The sequence below is a fragment of the Vicugna pacos genome, chromosome 19, assembly GCF_048564905.1.
Source record: "Vicugna pacos chromosome 19, VicPac4, whole genome shotgun sequence".
Taxonomy (NCBI): Eukaryota; Metazoa; Chordata; class Mammalia; order Artiodactyla; family Camelidae; genus Vicugna; species Vicugna pacos.
Genome location: NC_133005.1, coordinates 38,576,055 through 38,597,093, shown reverse-complemented (window position 1 = coordinate 38,597,093; position 21,039 = coordinate 38,576,055). Strand labels below are relative to the sequence as shown.

At 39.5% G+C, this 21,039-nt stretch overlaps 1 protein-coding gene and 1 long non-coding RNA gene across 16 annotated transcripts in view; one reads left to right on the top strand and one right to left on the bottom strand.

Annotated features, from left to right (window-relative positions):
* Positions 1–21,014, top strand: part of LOC140687461 (uncharacterized) — a 91,114-nt gene extending 70,100 nt beyond the window's left edge. Inside the window, exons 4-8 of one of the 3 annotated variants that reach the window (XR_012061818.1) lie at positions 2,881–3,098; positions 11,354–11,413; positions 12,903–12,969; positions 15,735–15,797; positions 19,924–21,014. This is a non-coding gene — a long non-coding RNA (uncharacterized lncRNA). Of the gene's footprint in view, positions 1–2,880; positions 4,547–11,353; positions 11,414–12,902; positions 12,970–15,734; positions 15,798–19,923 lie in introns of those variants that run through there. The other 2 variants (XR_012061821.1, XR_012061817.1) reach the window with 2 other exon arrangements.
* The window catches only part of TSHZ2 (teashirt zinc finger homeobox 2), a 911,650-nt gene that overhangs the window by 850,379 nt on the left and 40,232 nt on the right, over positions 1–21,039 (bottom strand). The window contains exon 2 of one of the 13 annotated variants that reach the window (XM_072944417.1): positions 8,446–8,560. The exons of 11 other annotated variants lie outside the window; for them this stretch is intronic. The gene's annotated coding sequence lies outside the window, so the exon portion shown is untranslated. Of the gene's footprint in view, positions 1–23; positions 96–8,445; positions 8,561–21,039 lie in introns of all 13 variants that reach the window. One more of the 13 variants, XM_072944418.1, reaches the window with a different exon arrangement.

Below are 21,039 nucleotides of genomic sequence, written 5' to 3'. Positions count from 1 at the left end.
TTAAAACTTCGGGTCACACTTACCCTGGACGCTCTAATGTATTCCAGAGAATAGAACCATCACTTGGTCAGTGAAACAGGAAATTAGCCCAGCACCTAAATGCATTTGAGACAGCACAATCACCAAGAATGGTGGCCAAAGGTAAAACAGTAACCTCAACAGTGTTTATTTTAGAAACATACAAATAGACACCTGCATAAATGGAAAGACCTTCCTTCCTTCCTTCCCTTTTTTTCCTCCAGGTATCAAAATAAGCAACTGTTACGGGTAAAGAGGAAGGGATCGTGCCTCCCCTCCTGGGGAGGGGAGAAATGAACAAAAGGGCTAGAATCCCAGTAAAGGTTAATCTTCAAAAAGCTGAAAGCATGAATCACATACAAATGTAGAATGAACATGTGTCAAAATGTTTACTCAATTTATTAATGAGGGGCCCAAAATGATGGGGAGAGTGGTTCAAAGGGGGAGGCAAGGAATGCGGATTTATTTATATTCTAAATTGTTCAAAAGGAGCTGAAAAGAATTTGCTAAGAGATTCAAAACTAGGCAATGTCTTACAGTCCTAAACCATAACCATTTAGGGTTCTTTTTCTCCCCAACAGAATATCTACAAGTTAACATATAACTTAAGTTATCTGGTTCTAACTAAATAGCAAATAGAAAATTGAACACAGGTGCATTCTCCTCAATATTAAATAACCCCTGGGTGAGTCTGATGACTCACAGTGAAAGGACATGGAGTCATCCTGAGATCTGTCTGCAGGTTTTGGACAATTTTCCTTAGCAATCTCATCAAGTTTGTGCTATTAGGCTTGAAGCCTTAGTGTTATAAGAATGTAGATGCCTCACTAAACATTCTATTTGCAGTGGGACCCTGGAATATGTATTTTAATGAACTTCCAAGATGATTCTAGTATGGATAGGCTACAAACATATATTAAGAAATGACCAGTTTAAGTCATTTAAACCACAGGTGGGGATGGTGAGGAGGTTAGATCAGCAACTGACAGGGTCCAGCATTAGGTGAGTTAAAAAGGAATAATACTCAGCATCTTAAAATTAGGTTGCATCAGAGACATGTGGGAAATTGCCTCAATGCAATGGTAACCTCCAAGCACGTTGCCAGGCGCGGAAACCCAGTTATCACAGAACATAAAGTTTCACAGACCACATTAAGATGCTTAAATCATGGTCTACTAAATCAATCTTAAACACATATCAATAAGGGTGGGGGGGGAGGTGAAAAGGTGGAGCACAGAGGATTTTCAGGGTAGTGAAAGTACTCTGTATGACACTCTAATGGTGGATACATGTCATCATACATCTGTCCAAACCCACGGAATGTACAACACCAAGAGTGAATCCTAAGGTAAACTATGGCCTTTGGGTGAAAATGATGTAGGTTCATCGACTGCAACAAATGTACCATTCTGATGGGTGCTGTTGACAATGGGGGAGGCTGCGCATGTGTGGCGACGAGGAGTATATGAGAGATCAATGTACCTTCCGTTTCAATTTCCTATGACACAAAAACTTCTCTGAAACAGTAAAGTCTTAACATAATTTTTTAAAGTTTTTGAAAAAGAAGCAAAGGGAAAGAGATAGGGTAACATGCGAGCAAGCAGAAGGTAAAATGCGAGCAAGCAGAAGGACCACACCTCTTGAGTCGTGGATTAGGAAACGTTCATGCATCCTCTATCTCTCTGCTCCATCAGCCTCCCCCAACTCCATAGTGGGTTTACAAGGACCGGAGTCAAGGTCTGAGCAAGGGGACCACAAATAGAAGATGCTTGGGACCAATGGCACACTCTTGCTCTATCCCGGCAAACACAGTTGTCCACAGCTATCTGTAGCTAATTAGCCTAATGAGTCACTATGAGTTTTTCCTGCATTTCTGGGTAAAGCACATGCAGGGACAAGAACAGGAGCATAATGGGTCTCTCCAATGAGGGCTGATTTAAGGATGACATAGCTGTTGGCCAGAGCTGTCTTGATCATTCATTCTAACTTGGTCTTTCCATCCATTTCTATCTATAAGTAAGACTCTCATTTGCTCCATCAAACATTCCATCTATTCTATTTTGATCATTCTTAAAGTTTACCAACTTACTCTCTATATTTAGCTTATCTCATGAATTCCACTTGTGTTCCATAAGATTCCTCCTTACTCAGGATTTATTCTTAACACAGCCTGGGAGTATCACCTAAGCCTCATATCACCTAAGCTTACTTGCCATCAGTGCTTAAAATTTCTTATGAGTTTCATCCGTCCCATTTGCTTTCTTGTCTTGCCTAGCGGATATGAAAATACTCAAATCACACAGCAAACCCACATTACAAAAGATCTAAGGTGTTGTGATGAGGTTGAAAGAGACAGGAATGACTAATAGATTAAAAGAAATGTAAGAGAAATGGGAATCAGATACAGCTTCTTAAAAACTATGAGACAACTGGGGGAATTGAACTCTGGCTGGATACTTGAATCAAGAAATTATCATGTATTTTAGGCATGAAAATTGTATGTGAAAAAGTCTCTATGTTTTAGAAATGCATACTGAGATATTTATGGATCAAATTACATGATATCTGAAGTTTGTTTCAAAAGAAGCCAATGTTTTGCAATTCACATCAACAAATAGTTCTTGAGCTTATGCTAAGCAGAGTTTTACAAACTGAGACTCATGACTCATTAGTAAGTAAATTGGTTTGGTGGGCTTTGGCCAGAACGTGTGAATGACAAATAGAAGAGAAAATATCAGAGTGGGTGGCATTCTGTCATAGTAAATTTTGTTCCATGAAACCTTTGTTTCAACTCTGGGTATGTGTGTGTCATGAACATATATAGATCATGGTGCAAAATGTATTTCTTATTGTGGGTTACAGGTGATGAGGTTTGAAGATCACAGTTGAAAGCGGAGTCCTGATCACTGATAGGAACCGCAGATGCAAGGAGAATAAGGCATGGTTTCCACTTTCCGGAAGAGACCGGCATGAATAGGCAAATCGTGTGGCATACCAAGAGCCCTGCTGACAGCGAGGTCCGAGGACTGTGGGAAGACAAAGAGGCATGGACGAACTCTGGCATGGGCTTCACGGAACAGGTAATAAGTGAAATGAGTGTTAGAGGATGAAAAGGATGGAAAAGGGTGAAAAAGGCATCTCTCAGGAAGGAAACAAAGTGGCACAGAGGTGTAAACACACATGTGGTAAATTTGGGCGAAAGAAAGTAATTTGGTGAGGCTGTGATCCGGCTGAGAAATGATGGCGGCTTGGAACAGAGCAGGTCGAGAGGGAAAGGGTTCTGAGTGTTTCATTCTTCCTAAATACCCAGTGGTCATGACTCATCATCTCCTTCCCAGGACCCCTCCCAAATTCCCTTTCTCTATCAATGAGACATCCATTTGTCACATCACAGGTCAGAGCACTCAGGTCACCCTGATACCTTACTGTTGGTGATGGACATCTGCCGGCACTCCCCACAGATGCCCTTTCACCATTTCTGGGCACCTGTCCCCCAGCTTACGGGCGCCGTAGCTTCCAGGCTGTCACCTCTACTCTCCCGGAAGACTGCTCTCCAGCTTCAGAAAGCTGGATGTGCTGGAAGGTGGCAGCCCCTACTCAACGACTGGCTGGTGTAAGACTATGAAACCCAGCTCCCTTGACACAAACTGAGACCAACTTGGACGTTTAACCTGCATTCCATGGTTCCCTTGTGGGGTCAGGCTTCAGTCTCCCTCTGGGGGCTCGGCCTGAAATCTCTCCTTTACTGGTCTCACCTGGGAGCAGCACATCCCTAATAAATCACCTACACATGAACTCTTGTCCTTGGGTCCTGAACTCACGCACATCCCACACACACAGAGTCATGAAGTTTTAACTCTCCGTTTTCTAATTGCAGTAACCGAGGTCAAATATACATGGATGTATGTACATATATATTTTTTTTTAACTGTATAGCTCGCTGCAGCAGATTTCTAGCTTGGTTTACTTTTATTTAATTCACTTATTCAGAAAATAGTATTGTCTGTACCATATCCCAGGCACTGCCGCTCTCTACTTAAACTCATCTTCCCTTAATTTGTCTCAAAACATCATTCTCATGAGGTCGCCTTGTTGATCAAAACCTTCCAGGGGCCCCCGGTCGCCTCAAGAGGTCTTTCCTTAGGCTCAAGTCATTTTCTTTATAAAGGAAAATGTATATGTATATATATTCTAATGGACCGTCAATGTAATTTTAAAAATTCATTATAATTTAATTTCAATATGTATAAACATAAAACTAGTTATAAACTCCTTACTCTGACAGCTTTGATATAACCATAAATCCAGAATAAATTTTCAAATTATATTCAAACACAACCACAAAACCAATAAAATTTAAATCCCCACCATTAATTTAACGTGACAGATGATGTTATTCTGCGGGAACAAAATCGCTGATGTTTGGTCTAATAGCAGAAGGATGTAATCTCAGGTTTGTTTGTACATTTAATCTGTTTCTGTATTTCAGCTTCGATAATGCTAATGAAAGGAATAGCCATTCTCACAAGCACGCTGTCTGAAATTGTATTAATCACCGCAATTGTTTATTTCTAATTCAAGATAATCAGAACCAAAAATCTGCCTAAAAAGCATCCTTGCGTGCCGGTTGTACTAAGGCATACATTGATAACTCTGCAGAGCTATTTTGTTCTCTTAAAGATAAGGTTTGCACTGTGTTGTTCTGGGAAATTCCATCAAATGAATATTTACTCCAAACGCTTTGGAATCAGGATCAGGTGAGGCTCCCTCAGAAGCAAACCAGAGACAAAGATTTGGATACAGGGGTTTACTTCAGAAGTGATCTTAGTAAGCACGGATAAGCAATGTGGGTCCGTGATGTACAGAAGGAAGGGCGGTTGATACAACATGCAGTGATAAGCGGGTTTCTGCTGCAGGCAGCTGGGCCTCAGTGCCCCTGGAAACCTCAGAACTGGCCCACCGAGAAGTGAGGCAACTGGGGTATTTATCCTCCAGTTCCCATTTGTCACTGGTGGATGGCTGCTCCCAAATTAATCCCCCAACACATCTGACCTGCGAAGAGAAAGCCCCCAGGTAAAGACTCAGAGGTGTTTGTGGCTGGATGCCTGGGCCCATGCAAACACAGCGAGTGCCAGCAGGATGTGGGCAGGGCACCAGCAGCATCTGTCCCAGAGGCAGATTATCTCTTCCTTGGGTGCTAATGGCTGTACTGTCCAGTCCTGAAGGGCTTCAGGTCGTTACGTCCCGTAACGAGACCTGCTCACACGGGTAGGGCACTCGCTCTGTAGGAGAAGCCTGGTGTGTTCATCCCGCTGGATGCTGTGAACAGACCCAGTTGCCACAACTGCTCTCTGTGCAAACAGCTGCGAGACCCTAATGCTTTCAGCTGCTGTGACATCGTTTAGCCTCCACTTGGTAAGACCCTCACAAGGTAGTACACGGTGATAGGGTTGATTTTCCATCATTTGTTCATAATATTTCCTAATTATCATTAAAATAAATAAAGTAAATAAAGAAAATTAAAAGTAAAGTTTTACAGAGAACTTCATAACCCCTTACAGTAAGTACTGGGACCCCTAAGGTGGTGGTGGGAGGAATGAAGGGAAGGTCCAGAGAAAAACTGGCCTTCTACATACAAGTGCAGATAGCCTGAAATTCAAGGTCCACTGAGGTCTAGCCTCAAGATTCTGTCACAAACTTCATAGTCAAACAAATATTAGCAATGTGATGAGCGTAACTTGTGCTCATCACCCACAAGATTCACACCTTTCAGCCTGCCTGCAATTCATCTGGACCTATCTATGCCCCACAGAGAGGCCAGTCAGCCCAGGTTGCTCTGGTTCATGACAGATTCACAGCTCCCAACCCTCACTTGCCAATTAACCACACGCTGCATTCTCATATCCTTGGTCTTGTATTGCTTTTTAACATTTCATGCGTTCATGTCACATATCCGCAACTAGACTGTGATACCTACAATGAGACTGAGCCAGCCCAGCTCGATGGGAGAATGCAGATTTTCTGCAGCCCACCCACCTGCTCGTGGATGCAGGCTCAGCTGTGTACTAGTTGTGACCTTGAGCCGCCACGTCTCCATCCGTCACAGAGAGACCCTAGTACCTTCCTCACAGTGTTGTTGGGTGGATAAATATCTGAAAGCATTTTGCAGAATGCCTACAATTGAGCTGGTGCCCAATAAAAGGACTTCCCTTCCTTACTTGGCAGATGTGTATTTTCATTGCATGGTTCTTTCCAATAGCCTTGAGAAATTCCCAGTACCACCTTGAAAGTCTGGCCACTGTGATGAGTTGAGAGACCTTTAGTTCCACTGTGATTTGCTAATAATCTAAACAGCCTGAAAACATATTTTTATAGGACACTATTCTGGGGAGAGAACATCTGGGATCTCTCTCATCTGTCTCTTAAAAATCTTCCTGTCCATGCCCATAGAAAGATTAAAGAATTGATAAGGAAATTCTCATGATCAAGGTTACATTTTGTTGATAAGAAACGTCTTTATTTGGCTGAAACAGATGTTCAGCTAAGAAGTTTTTTGTGAGTGAAAACCCTATCCCACAGCAAGCTGTGTTTCACAGAGAGTGGCCATGTAGCCAGACTATGCAGAATTAGGTCTTTCTTCATCACGAGCAAGTAGAATTAAGAAACTTGGTTTCTATGACCCTGACAACCAATGGCACTTACTAAAAATTCTATGAAGCTGACTCAGTAATCATTTATGGTTTTTTTGTTTAGTTTTATTTTTTTTATCTAATACAGACTGTTGAATTTTGCCTCATATAATTTCATCTTGGTCTTATTCACAAAGCCAAGACCTAGGGTTCTACCTGTGGTATCCCAAACAGTGCGTCCACTGAGTGCACCATCCATTGAGGTGCACTGATGAAAAACATTTTAAAGTCATTTGTGTTTCTTAAAAGGATCAATAATAAAACTACACTTAATAACAGGCAACTTTTAAGAGATTCTCCTTGCACAAATGAGTTTTTAAAATCTGCAATTCATGACACAGTCTCCTGCTTTTTTTTTTTTTTTTTTTTTGAGATGAAAACCAGAAGCAGCGGGAGGTACCTACAATTCCCGGAGTATTTATATTATTCAAATTGAAAAAAAAATTCCTTCTAAGTAGGATGAGCCTTTGAAGTTGGGGTTATTAGGACTTGCAGGTGAGCTGCCTGTATGATCAGCAATAGGAGCCTTTCCATGAGGTGTGAAGCACAAGCCATTGTGTTAACACTGCCACTTTACCTAGGGCCAGTAGTTGAAACGCAGCTGAGTGCTAAATGCTAGAGGTGGATTTTTGTTTCAGAATAATGGCGTGGACCCCTAGGATTCCTTGCATTCTAGATACTTTCCCAATATCCTCTTCCAACATTCTCTCAAACCTTACAAAGAGTTTTCAGTTATGTGCTCTGGCACAGCCAGTTTTGTTAACAAAGTTTGTCCTGATGGAGTTAGCGCCAGCCTCTAGCAGCATTTTCTCCCTTTTGTTTTTGAATAATGCCTGTGTATTTGTTTAAAAAGTGTTTGGCTGAAAGTAACAAAAAAAAATTAAATAGCACAGAGGTCTATTTTTTCAGGTAGCAAGAAACTCAAAGGTAGACAGTTCTGAGCTGCTTGAGCTGTGTGTGTGTATCAGCAAGGATCAGGGCTTCTACACCTTGCTTCTTCATTCTTAGAGCTTTACCCTCATGGCTGCGGAAACTCCAGGCATCGTATCTGTATTCCAGGAAGAGAACAGGGGCAAGGGACATAAAGATTGTGCCAGTTAGGTCTAAATCTTTTTTGGAAAACTTCTCCCAGAAACCCTGCTGTTTATTATATCTCACTGGATAAAACTGGGTCAATTGGCCATCCCTCAATTCAATGAGGTCTTGTATGTAAGTGTTTTAGTAGGGCATGTTTCTTCCCCAAAGAATATCAGAATTTTATCAGTACAGAAGAAGGGAATATAGATAATATCCAGGCAACCAACAGGATCTATCATATTAGAGTCTAGGGAGGAGAGTCATCTTGCATTAAAAAGACTAAAACCTCTTTTTCTGGAGACAATGTCTACTTTCCACAGGATCATAAGCAGAGTTAGCAAAACATCAAAACACGAAGGCTAACTTGGTGGAAATCAGTGAGCCTTGACCCATCAGTGAAGTAATGAACTTTTGGACTGTACTGCCTTTCCTAGAGTCATAAATATATCATCTCTGAAAATGTTTTATCTAAGTTTAAGTTAGTCTTTTCTATCATAAGGCAAGTTCATTCCTAAAACCACTTGCTTTATGAGCAGGATCCTCGCTGTTACATCTTGTCATCCCACTATCTTCCATTTTAAAATTAGAGCTCTATTCTTCTAAAGAGTGTTGGCCACCTGAAATCACATCCAAGAAAGCAGCAACTTTGAAAAAATCACACCTTCTTCTCTGTTTTCCCCACTAGATCACTAAGCTCATTAGGGAAAGAACCATTTCTTTGTTCTTTGTTGCATCTGCTTTGCTGGCTGTTGTATCCCAGGCACTCAACACAGGATCTGAAGGTAGAAGATAGATAGTCAATGAGTACTTTATAAACAAATGTATGAACTCAAAATAAAAACTATTGTTATCCTGAAAGCATTATTATTGGAGCTCAAAATAAATTTAAAATACAAATATTAAGTCAGAAGAACATCATAATCTCAATCATAATCTGAAGAGATACTAGATGAAATTCAAGATTAACTTCTAAATGAACAGTAACAACAAACCCTTAAAAAACTTGAGATAAAAGCGAACTTCTGAAACATAACAAAGAATATTATCTCAAATCGACAGACAAGATCATACTTTAAAAACCCTAACAGCCATCCCATTAAAACCAGAAACAGGACAGAAAAATAAACACAGCCTCTCTTCTGGCCAATATTCTTAAACTTTTTTCTAGCCTGGCTAATAAAGTTAGACTAGAAAAAAATTCAAAGTACAATTATTGGAAAGGATGAGACAAAGATAGTGGCTGATTATATGACCAACTTCTAGAAAATTCATGAGGATCAACGGAAAAACAGAAATAAAACTTCAGTAAGCTGATGAGTTACAGAATAAATGCGGAGACAATGCCAGCAATAATCAGAAAACGTTCATGATGCAACATTGACAGAAAATACAGTTATTAACACACATGTAAACACACACAAACGGCCATCTCTATATGGAATGGAAATATTTATAGAAATAGATGTGAGTAAATTATTTAGCCTCTCCAGTGTTAGACAAATAGCAGTAAATTAAGCAATCCCTGCTTCTGTTCACCTGGAGCATTCCACAGAGTAGCCCATCTAAGAAAACGTAATCAAAATTACCAACACAGGGCACAGGAGCATGTACAGCTGAGACTGTCAGCCGGGACCCATATCTGGAGCCACTCGCTTCCTCGCTCGGCCCAGGGTACCTTAACAAATATGTATCGCTCTTAGTCATGCTCACTCAACTGTACATTCCATAGTTTCAATTCTCCTAAACAATGACCACCAGCTTTGTTGAGTTGTCCAAAAACGGATTTTGTAAATGGAACACAGCCTTTATTTTATGGGAGGTCATCCTAAATTCACCCTCCAAATCTAGTTGTAATCAATCCAAACCAAAAGTCAGAAAGTTAATTCTATTTCCATCGATATAGCAAAGCTTAAGAGGAAATACACTAAAACATTTTTAATGGGATTAGAGATTTCTTTTTATTTTTATCTTTTATTGTATCTTCAGATTTTCTACAATGAATAGGCATTACTTTAGACTTTTTTTTTTTTAGACTTTTTTTTTTTTAAATCTTGATTTCAACCCTTTTCCAAATCCTTCATTTCCTATCTCCCAGCAAGTCTTTCCAGGATCTATCTCAACTGTCAGCTCCTGCAAATATATCTCAGGTCTGGGCCAGTGCTTTTCTCTATGGCCACCAGCCTGGTCCAAGGCATTGCCATTTCCATCCTGTACTAAATCCTGGGTTCATCTGCTGCCATCACTTCTTCCATCCACAGTAGATCGAAGGAGAGCTCACACAGCTGACAGGAAGTAGACAGTAGTGAGTGGGCAACCATAGGTAGAGGAAAGGGTATCAGTTCTACCAAGAGATGGACCGTGAGACCAGGAGAATGGTCAGGACCTATTCGCTTCCAACGCTAAGTCACATTTATCCTCTGCACCAATCCCCTTGTTCCTGGCATAACTTCAATACATATCAGCCCAACAAAAACAATCTAGAAGAATGAAGCAATGAGCAAAGGCCAGATATTCTTGAAATAGAAGAGTAATAAGTGAGCACACACAAAAAAATCTGAGCTGACAGTTATTATCGGATCTGACTAGGCATCCCATGAACAGCTATAGTGAGTGTAAGAATTTAGTGTACAATTAGGCAACATGTGAATAAGTGTGAAGTTATAAACTATCCAATAAATGTATCTGGGGAAACTGGGGAGAGGAGGCAATTTCAAGTTAAATCTATTCAGTAAAACAAATTTGGGATTTTTAAACTTTTAATTTAACTTGTGTTTATTTAAAATGTATAATTGTGTGATTTGATTAATTAAAGTAATAGGTGTCAAAAATACCAAAAGTAAAAATGAAAGGCAAACTGCCAGGTATTAAACGGTATTGCAATATATGTGATGAAGGTTAAGACCTTAATAAAAAGTGTACTCTTACCACCAGTTAGGAAAAGAATGACTCCCTTTGGAAAATGAGCAAAGAACATGAGCAGACAATTCATAAAAGAAAAAACACATGGCAAATAAATGTGAAAAAGCTCAACTTTATCTGTAGTCAATAACTGCAAAATAAAAGAGTGTGAATAAAATTGGCAAATTTGAACAAAAAAGATATTACCGTTGAGCGTGCCACAGTGAGACAAATACTCATGCTCTGGTAGTAGAAGAATAAACTGGAGCCATAATTAAGTATCACTTTCCTTAAAATATATTAAAATATTTATATCCACTCCTGGAAACTTGTGCCTGTGCAACATACACAAGGATTATTCACAAGGAATGTTTACTGCAACGTTACTTCTAATGGTAAGTACCTGGCAACAATCAACAAAATTAGTTAATGAGAACATTTAAAATATGCTAAGTCTATTTAATGACACTGGAAAATTATCATGGACAAGTTGCTAGATTTTAAAAACAGCTTACAAAATGACAAATTTGGTATGATGCTAATTTCATTAAATTTTATAGTTTTCTATGAAGGTAGAAAAAACTTGGATAGAAATAAAATGTTAACAATGGCTATATGCTGATATGGGTAAATATTTTTGTATTTCTCCCATTTTTTTTCTGTTTTTCTAGTTTTTCATAAAAGTAATACATGCTCATGATAATACAGAAAAAAACACTACAAACACATAGGTATGTATACATGTGTGTATATGTGTGGTATGTGTGTATTCCTCTAAAAAATCAGTAAAAAGTACAGGAATGGTCCCATGAAGGATCAAATAATGTTAAGTTTTTCAAAAAAAAAAAAACAGCTTTGTTAAAACTCCCTCCCACACTCCTGTCCCTCTCTTAATTTAAAATAAATTTTGTCCTACTTATGCTAATTATATAAAGCCATTTGGGGGCAGTCTATCTGCATACTCCTCTGTACAATGCCCAGCACATAGTGGGTCCTTAATAAATATTTGCTGAAAAAAATGGACAGACACTACAGCACAAATGGGAAGAAGGGTCTCCTCACCCTTTGATGAAAATTTTCTTGACACAATTTAGAATCCATCTTAATAGTCTATTGATCCTGCTGTTTAACTACTTTTAGAAATGTCTTAATATTAACTACTCTAAAAATAAAAATCATTATTTTTGACAGATGCCCTCGAAAATTTAATTGGTTTAACACCTATCATCCTGTGTAGCAAGTTAATTTATTTAGCTACTTGGGGGCACATTTTGCAATTAATTCTTTCCGGTGAGTTCACCACGATGCTCATTGCTTAAATCTAGACGATTCATCAGAGCGTCAGTGAGGTTTTCTACAACTGCACTGGGCGACAGTTAACACCTGTGTAGAAAATTTTTCAAGATAAAAATTACCCAAGCCCTGCTCTATAAAGTGGGAATTTCAGGAGTTAAATGATCAATCATTTACTTGTAGAGATGGCACCAAAAATTGTCTGTGAGCACAGGGGAGAGGGGAGAGGGGAGTTCTGCCTCTGCTTGTGGATTCCAAGGTTCCCATTGATAAGACAGCGAGAAAGCCTGACAAAATAAGCTCCAGAAACATATAAATATGATGCTAAACTTATCCGTGCTCACCTAGAAAAACACAGGAACCCAGTCACAAAAACTTAGAAAAGTTTCACAGTAGGCTGTCATTAGAAGATACATTCAGTTTCTGTCTGTGACCCAGTGCCTACTGCAAGCCTATTGAGAGAAATTTATTGTACAGATTTTACAATCAGAGATAAAGATAAAATTTCCTTTATTTTCCTATAAGTGAGCTTAACCCAGAGCAGTAAGAGAAAAACTAAATCTAGTCACTTGTGGCCACCGGCTACTAAGATGAGCGCGAGGGACCTTTGCGCTCTGTGTGGTCTCCAGAATAGGGCTGACCTATTCTGTAGCCTAGAAGATGTCGTAGAAACGAAGGTGGATGACTTCTGAGACCAGATGCTGAAGCGCATTGCAGTTTCTGCTTTGCTGTCTCTTGGAATACTTGCTCTGTGGGAAACCAGATGCCGTGTGGTGAGGACACTCAAGTAGCCTCTGGGTGTGTGTTTGAGGGGGCGAGGGGTGAGAGGACAGAGAGGCTCTGTGTTTAAGGAACTGAGGCTCCAGCCAGCAGCCATGTGAGTGAGCCATCACGGAAGTAGCTCCTCCAGCCCCAGTCACATTTCAGATGACTGCAACCCTGGCCAACACCTTGACCACAGCTTCATGACAATCTCCGAGCCAGAATCATTCAGGTAAGCCACTCCTCAATTCCTGACTTTCAGAAACTGGGAGAAATAATAAACAAGTTTCGTTTTGTCCTAAGCCACAAGCTCTTGCAGTAATTTGCTGTGCAACAAGAGATAATCAATGCATTCCTTCTGAGAAAATTCATTCAAAAGAGTGACAAATCTGTCATTTCAGGATTTAAACTCAGCTACTTCTGGAGTCTCTGCTCCTTTCTCTCTGGGGGTGGGTTGTAATCTAAATTCAGAAAGACTTTACCTAACTTCCTAATATTACGGAAAGGGACTCCTGGCCATTAATTTCTGTATCAACAGGATGTTTGGGGCAACACATGACAGAATGACAGAATCAAAACTGCTCAAATATTATGCATTTTTATCTCACACAGCAGTAAACGGGGAGGTGTGTACTTCCAGAGTCAAGTAACTCAGGGGATCTACAACCTCAGGGCTCCTGTCAGCTTCTCTTCTATTCTCTCCACTTTTCTTTCCTCATAGTCCTTTTCCTGTGCACTGTCTTTTCATACCTTTTAACCATTTTCTTCTTAGGTTATTGGTGATTTTCTTATTAATTTCTAGGAACTCTTTATATATTAGGAGGTGAGCTTTTGGCCTGTGTTCTAAGTTGAAATCTTCTCCAGATTGTCATTTGACATTTTACTTTGCTTTTGGAATTTTTGGTCATGCATATTTTAGCCATATGCTTAAATTTATCCAGCTTTTCCTTTTATGGTTTCTGGATTAAAAAGCTCTGCTCCTAGCCCAAGTTTACAAAGCAATTATCTCATGGATCCAATTACATTTTTCCTTCAAAGCCCCCACACCACTCACTGAATAGCTCATATTTTCCATTTGAGATCACATTCTGCTAACCTGTAACACCCCCTTATTTCCCTATAGCGACCTGAGAGGCTAAATGAATGAGTGGTGGTTATCCACCACTTCCAAAGCACTGTTAGAACTCAATAAAGCCACGTTGTATGTTTTAGAACAGAAACTGGCAAGCTATGGCCAGTGGGTCACATCTGGCCCTCCGTTTGTTTTTGTAAATTAAGTTTTATGGGAACACGGCCACACCCACGCATGCGTTTTTTTCTGCAAATCAGAGCTGAGCGGCTGCAGCTGAGACCATACAACCTGCAAAGCCTCAAACATTTACCGTCTGAGCCTTTCAGAAAGTCTTCCAGCTCCAGCTTTAGAATTTACAGAGCACTGTAACATACATTAACTCCGTGAAAGCCACAGCAATCTAACGAGATGGTACCATCCCCACTTCATCTGTCAAGAATACAGGGCTTGGGGAGGTTACATAGCTGGTGAAGGGCAGACCCCGGATCTAACCCGAGTTCCAGGACTTAACTTCCACAGATGTTTCTTCTACCACTTACACGCTGCTTTATAGTTTTCAAGGTCCTTTCACACACCTTAATTCTTTTGCTATTCCCAATATTCTTGTGAAGAAAATGAGTCCCATTTTGTAGATATGAAAACTGAGTTACAGAGAGGGTAAGTAAAATTCTGAAGTGCTCACAGCTTTTAAGTGGTGGAGTTGGTATTCGAACCTAAGTCTCTAGTCAAAAACTACATATATATTATATAGACAGAGACGTTTTTTCTAAAATACCTCATTGCTGATATCTTAATGCAAATTCTTGCTCACTCCAGGCCAGAATGCTCTGAGCACTCCAGCTATTCTTTAGCTAATGGTAATATAGCTGTCTTTTTTTAATGCTAATGATTTGTCAAAAAGAAAATAAAATTAAGCCCCAAAAAGAAAGAGAAAATGGTAGGAAAGACAGGGGGAGCCTAAAACTCAGATTTTTAAATACAGTTATAATAAATATATACCTACTCCTCAAAGCAAGTAAGAATCTTTTGAAAGGAAAAAATGGGAAAAGCGCACTGAATTTCCTCCGGCTTCGGATGCCCATTAGCACAGATGTAAAATCCTTCCCCGGTTCTTCCAGCCAAATTAAGGAAGAGCACTGTACCACTGTTTACTAAATTCACTTTCTTAAGGCAGTGTTTGCCTTTTGCAGGAACGAGGAGGGTTCACGCTGAGACCAGAAAGAGGGATATTAAGCACATTTTTTAAAGCTATCTTTTTAATAAACTGTATTCATAATATCTAAGCAATTCACATCACTTCCCCACAGACTCTCTATTTCTACTCCACTGGCCCACTGGCTCCATAAAGTCACATCTTTCTGTTACTAATAAGGCGGTTCACCTCAGGTACTTCTTTAATTTCCTGTATTTTTTCCAGCACAAACTTAATTTACGTTATCCCTTATCCCAAGAATGATAACAGGGTTTCTATAAAAGTGAACATCCATGATCAAAGAGAAGCTTGTATTATAAACAAATTATTACAACTGGGCTCCCTTTGAAATATTTTAACTTAATTAAGCTCAAACACTTTTGGCAAAGGTTTAAAAACTTGAGAGTAATTGAAGAGCTATTCCAGTTTGGCTGGATTTTTCTTTTAATGTTGGAGTTGGGGGAGGGTGGTTTACACGGTTACAGCCTAAAATGTTGCACAGATATTATTTTTCAGTCACTACTTTTTTAAACCAAAGACATTAGGCAAAATTGAATTTGTTTGGGGAATGATGAAATTGTTACATAGACTGATTACAGGGACAGTAAGACGACTGTATGTATTTGTCAAAACCCATAGAACTGAACATGGAAAGAGTTAAATAAAGAGCTTCACGTCAGTTTAGGGCCGGTTTTGCTTTCAGATGACTGATGAAAAAACTTTTGGTTTTCAGAGCCTTTGGGGGTTCAGAATTATGGAGAAGAGATCAGCGTTCTATCTGTCCTCGGCTCTACAGGTGAGGCACAGAGAGGTGAAGCACATTTATGTGTGTTTGTGTATCTTTGTAGGAACCCAAACACATTCAGACCCATAGCCATCAACCTCTTAGCACTGATGTTCTCAGAACATTGAGAGGGGGGTTATGCATGTCTCCATGACTTTGCTTATTCCACAACATGCAGGAGTACTCTTATTAATTTTTAAATTAATCAATTAATTTTTAGAAGGATAAAATAACATGTCGCCCATAAGGCAAGGAGTTTACATTTATGTTACAGGAGCCAAAGGTTTTCCTCACATTAAGTTGACTTCTAACGTGCGGCTGTGTCTGTACCCTGTGATGTCACAAAACGGAAGGATTAGAGAAAGAAGTAAGAATAACAGAAAGAATAGGAGAAACAAGAGTATAATAAACTAGGTTAATTTCCTCAGCTTACATGTAGTTGGGAGTGGTCAGTAGTCAGGGAGCCTCCAGTTTTAGAAAATGTCTAGGTATGATATGGGCGTGTGAGGAAGAATTTGCATCTGGCACAGTTTTCGTGTAAGTTAATGAAAAACACTGCATTGGTCAACTTAAAGGTTGACCAACCTTGACTAGAACACAAATGCCGGTCGGGCTGAAAACTTTATTTCTGCCTTTTAAGTAATTCTTTCTCTCTCCTGGTTCGCACTGATCCCTAATGAGAATTTTGAACATGTATTAAATGTAATAGTAAGGAGGGAGTTAGTCCTTTATTTCGGATTTTACTTTTTTTTATGACCTGTTTAAACAGATAAAAGCTGACTTTAATAATTGTAGGCAATATTAGATAGACTGAATGGCCCTACTTCTGATGCTGTATATGTTTTAAAAATTAAGCGTTTCATCTTTATGACTAAAAGTAAAGTGCTTAGCAAGGCAAGCTGAGAAATTCAAACCATCTCCCTTAAGAAGTACTAATAACCCCAAACGTCATTGGCTTCTATTGTAATACAGTGACTTTAAATATAACACCTTAATTCCAAGTGCGTTCACGTCAGAATCAGAAATGGCTTTGAAAGTATGACACGGCAAACATTTTTTAAAGTAAATTTTAGGAGCCAGGATAGAAAAAGGAAATCACAGGAAATTCCAGAAGGCGACGTGTCATGAGGCAGCCTTCCACTAGGTGGCGATGCTTCTCAATGGCCATTAGATTTTTTTTTTTTTTAATAAAATAAAATGGGCTTTTCTCGGCATTTGTGATATGGCTAATGTTGGCCTGGAAGAGTTCATTAGTCCTGCACCCCCCAAGAACCACCTCTTTTCCCAAGAAGAAAGTATTCCTGAATAGGTTCACTTTAGCAATATATTTTTAAGGCATCACGTGTAATGAGAATAATAATAAAAGCCAACAATTTATTGAGATGATTCAGTCCAGTGGTAAGAAGGCAAACTCTAGACGCTGATTGCGTGGATTCAAATTCCAGCTCTGCTCATTGTGGCTGTGTTACCTAGGGCAAATTACTTGACCTTTCTGTGTCTCACCTCCTTCATCTATAAAACAGATACAATAATAGTATCTAACTCAGAAGGCTGATGTGAGGCTTAAATGAATTGGCTCAAGAAAAGCCCTTAGAATAGTGGCTGGAATATAACAAGCACTGTTTAGGTGGTAGCTACCATCCCCATGAACACCCCAAGAATGCCCTGCTGCCTATTGCACTGGCCATATTTCATTGAATCCTGTCAACAATATTGGGAATAAGTTGACTCTAACCAGCATTAGATCCATTTTACAGATGAGGAAACTGAGGCCAGATAAGTAAAATGAGTTTCCTAAGTATAAATTAAAGGAAGAGCTGCCACATGAACCTACACTTACCTAACTCTAAATCCATGTTCTTAACCACAATAATATATTTTACAGGCCAAATACTATAAGCAATAAAAAGCACAAAACCTGTCGCTCAAACCAAGAGATACGAGCAATTGCACTCCATAAGAGTGTGTTTTTCTCTTTGTTTTCCCCTCTTCAACATATTTCTATTGCCTTTCCTTTCACATGGTCTGCACCCCACCCTCAAATTAAATTTTTACTTCAATATTTATTTCTAAGCCAGCAGAAGGTACCTATAACCTAAATCTTAAAAAAAAAAATTCTTGAGATATGGTTTGGAGGTGAACTTAAGAGCCAGTCCACTAGAAAAGGTTAGATTATTTAAAAGTCAAGAAAAGATGAGTCCGCAATTCCGCGCAAAGATAAAAATAGAACTGCAAGTCCTCTCCCCAAAAAACTCCACCACCTTCCAACTGCTGCTTTTTCCCTGTCAGTCCTTGAGATGACCTTGGTTTAATTACCTGCATCTCAATGAGTGAATCTACATAGAGAGTGAAGGTTAATTAATGAAGGATCGTTTCTTTTAGTAAGCCCACCAGGCAGGGGCTGACAGCAAGAGTCTTCCACGCGGTTTTATCCTATATCTCATTAGAAATGGTCAGATTGATGTGCTCACTTTGGATCAGGGAAATGAAAAGAAAATAGTTTACGAATGACGGCCACTCACGGTGCGTGGCCACAAAGCTTCCCACCTGGCACCTCTGAATTTGAATGGCACAGCTCCTGAACCCGCAGAATCCAAAATGTTAGACCCAAGTAGAAATGCAGGCATTAGACACTGGCATGCCAGCTGCACAGGAATAGTCGCATAACGCCTATACCATTATTCTTCTTAACATTCTCTGTTTTTATATGTTATTTTTAAAACAGAGTCATTCTAGAGCAGGGTTTATAAAGCTCAGCATTAATGGTATTTTGGACCTGATAAATTTTTGCTGTAAGCAACTGTCCTGTGCATTGTAGGGTATTTAACAGCATCCCTGACCTCTACTTACTCAATGACAGTGACCTCCTCTTCCTAGTTGTGACAACCAAAATTGTCTCCAGACATTGCCAAATATCCCCTCGGGTGCAAATCTGTCCCTACGTGAGAATGACTGATCTAGAAAAAATATAGTTCTAGGGTTTTAGGCCTTTCATGTTGAAATAATAGTTTACCTGTACCCTTTACCCAGATTCCACAAATTTTTCCATTTTCTACAACCATAGTTCAATTACTAAAAGCAGGAAATTAAAATAGATAAAGTACTATTAAATAATCTACAGGTCTCATTCAGATATCACCAGTGTTCCCCCAACATCCATCCGTCTCGCTCTAAGATCTAATCCAGGATTATACATTGCATGTAATTGTCCTGGTCTCTTTAGTCCCCTCCAATGTGACAGTTCCTCAGTCTTTCTTTCTTCCATGACCTTGATATGCCTGAAGAGCACCAACCAGTTAGTTATTTTGTAAAACATTCTTCAATTTAGGTTTGTCTGATGTTTTCTCATGGTTAGATAGATTGAAGTGCTGCATTTTTTAGAAGAACACCACAACAGCATTGTGTCCTGCTTAGTGCGTTGTATCATGAGGTATATAAGGTGCTATTAACTTTGATCGCTAGGTTGAGGCAGTGTCTGTAGTTTCTCCACTGTCAACTTACTTTTTCCTCCTCTGTACTTAATAAATGTCTTGTGAGGAGATTCTTTGACAACGCAAATATCCTGTTTCTCATCTTACTTTGGCCCACTAATTTCAGTGTCCACTGGTGACACTTGCCTGCAATAATAATTACTGTGCTGTTTGCTAAATGCCGATTTTCTATTTCCATCATTCTACATTTATCATTGTAATTCTATTGCATTGAATAGCTATTCATTTTCCTCCACTTTTTAGCTGTTTTTAAAGGATGCCCCCGCTATGGTTATGGCTTAAAATAAGAGTTTTAATGATAAAAAAAAATAACATTAAAAATAAATTCAGTGAAAAAAAATGAGAGCCATTATTACTACCAAGGCTGGATACCACAGCCTTTGAAGCTTCCCAATCTGATGTCTCCTTTCTCTTTGTGAAAAAGAGAGATTAGCAAGCATTAGAAAAGTATTAAAAACATACTAATATCCAACTGACTTTCTCCTTGATACAGAATTAGAAGGACTGGAAGACAATTAGAAAAGGCACCACCATGTTGTTCAGTATTTTGTGATATTGGATCTAAAAAATACCTAAGATGTCCTATTTCTCCAGTGACTCATATTCTGCACTTTGGAAAACACTAACCAGCTTCTCCCATTTTACAGATGAAGTGACCGAGGCCCAGAGAAAGTAAATAACCTGCTCAATATTCACTGACAGAAGATCTTTGCTACAGGGAACAGTAATAACTCAAACAAGCCTGTGACTATAGTGCTGGAGGTGAAGTGGGTTAGCGGGAGACCGAGGGTCAGGATGCCAGGCTGTTTCATAAAGCCCGAGGCTGAGAAAGCAGCCAGACCAGGAAGGGACTGGAACCTGGAAAACAAGAGTGACCAGGGGCTCTTCCCTGTCATTTCTATTTCTCTCTGTGCACCTGTTTTATTTTTTTTCTCCCTGTCTCCCTCTCTCACAGCTAACTCAGCTTCTCCATCCCAGAGCAAAATACAGCAGCCCCAAAACAACCAGGTTCACAGTCTAGACCATACTCAGAACCTCACTGGATCTCCCTGGATCCCTAAACTTTTAAAGGAGAATCTGATTGGCCCAGCTTAAGTCAGGATTACAGCTTTGATCCAGTCAGCTCTGACAAGGGGGTTAGTTTCACACAGCTCAAACATGAAGGATGGCCGTTGTCGGCTAAGCAGTTAGCCTAAGCAGGCACCACAGTGCAAGCTGGCGCATCCAGAGAGCTGAAGCACTGGCTCCTCAATCATGAGTATACCAGCCACCTAAATACCACATGTCCTATTTTTTCTTTACATCTCTCTTTGACCAGATTTGCTTTTTGTCCCCTTAAATAAAAGCATTGAGTCAGGAAACATGATTGATAGTATGAGCTTAACTAGGAAAATCAGATGTTTTTCTAATACTCATTTAAATACATGCATATTACTCAAACCAAGAATGCACATCCTTGTGCCACGTTAAACCCCCAGTGTCATGCATCCTTTATTTCAGGAAGTACCAGGCACTTCCTACCATGGAGTCTGTCCTCTGTTTTCTCTGCCCCCTGCAGTGAAACATGCTATGTACAAATCGTTCAGACAGTTTTCAATCCATCCCTGCTTTATTCTTCCTAAAATTAAATTTTTCTGACTTGAAGAATTGCACGTTGTTGAGAAATCGGCTTTTGATGCTTCTCTGAGCTCTTCACACCAACTATTTTAGAAAATAAACCTGCTCAGTTTTTGATTTATCTTCACTAGTACTGCCTTTAGTGG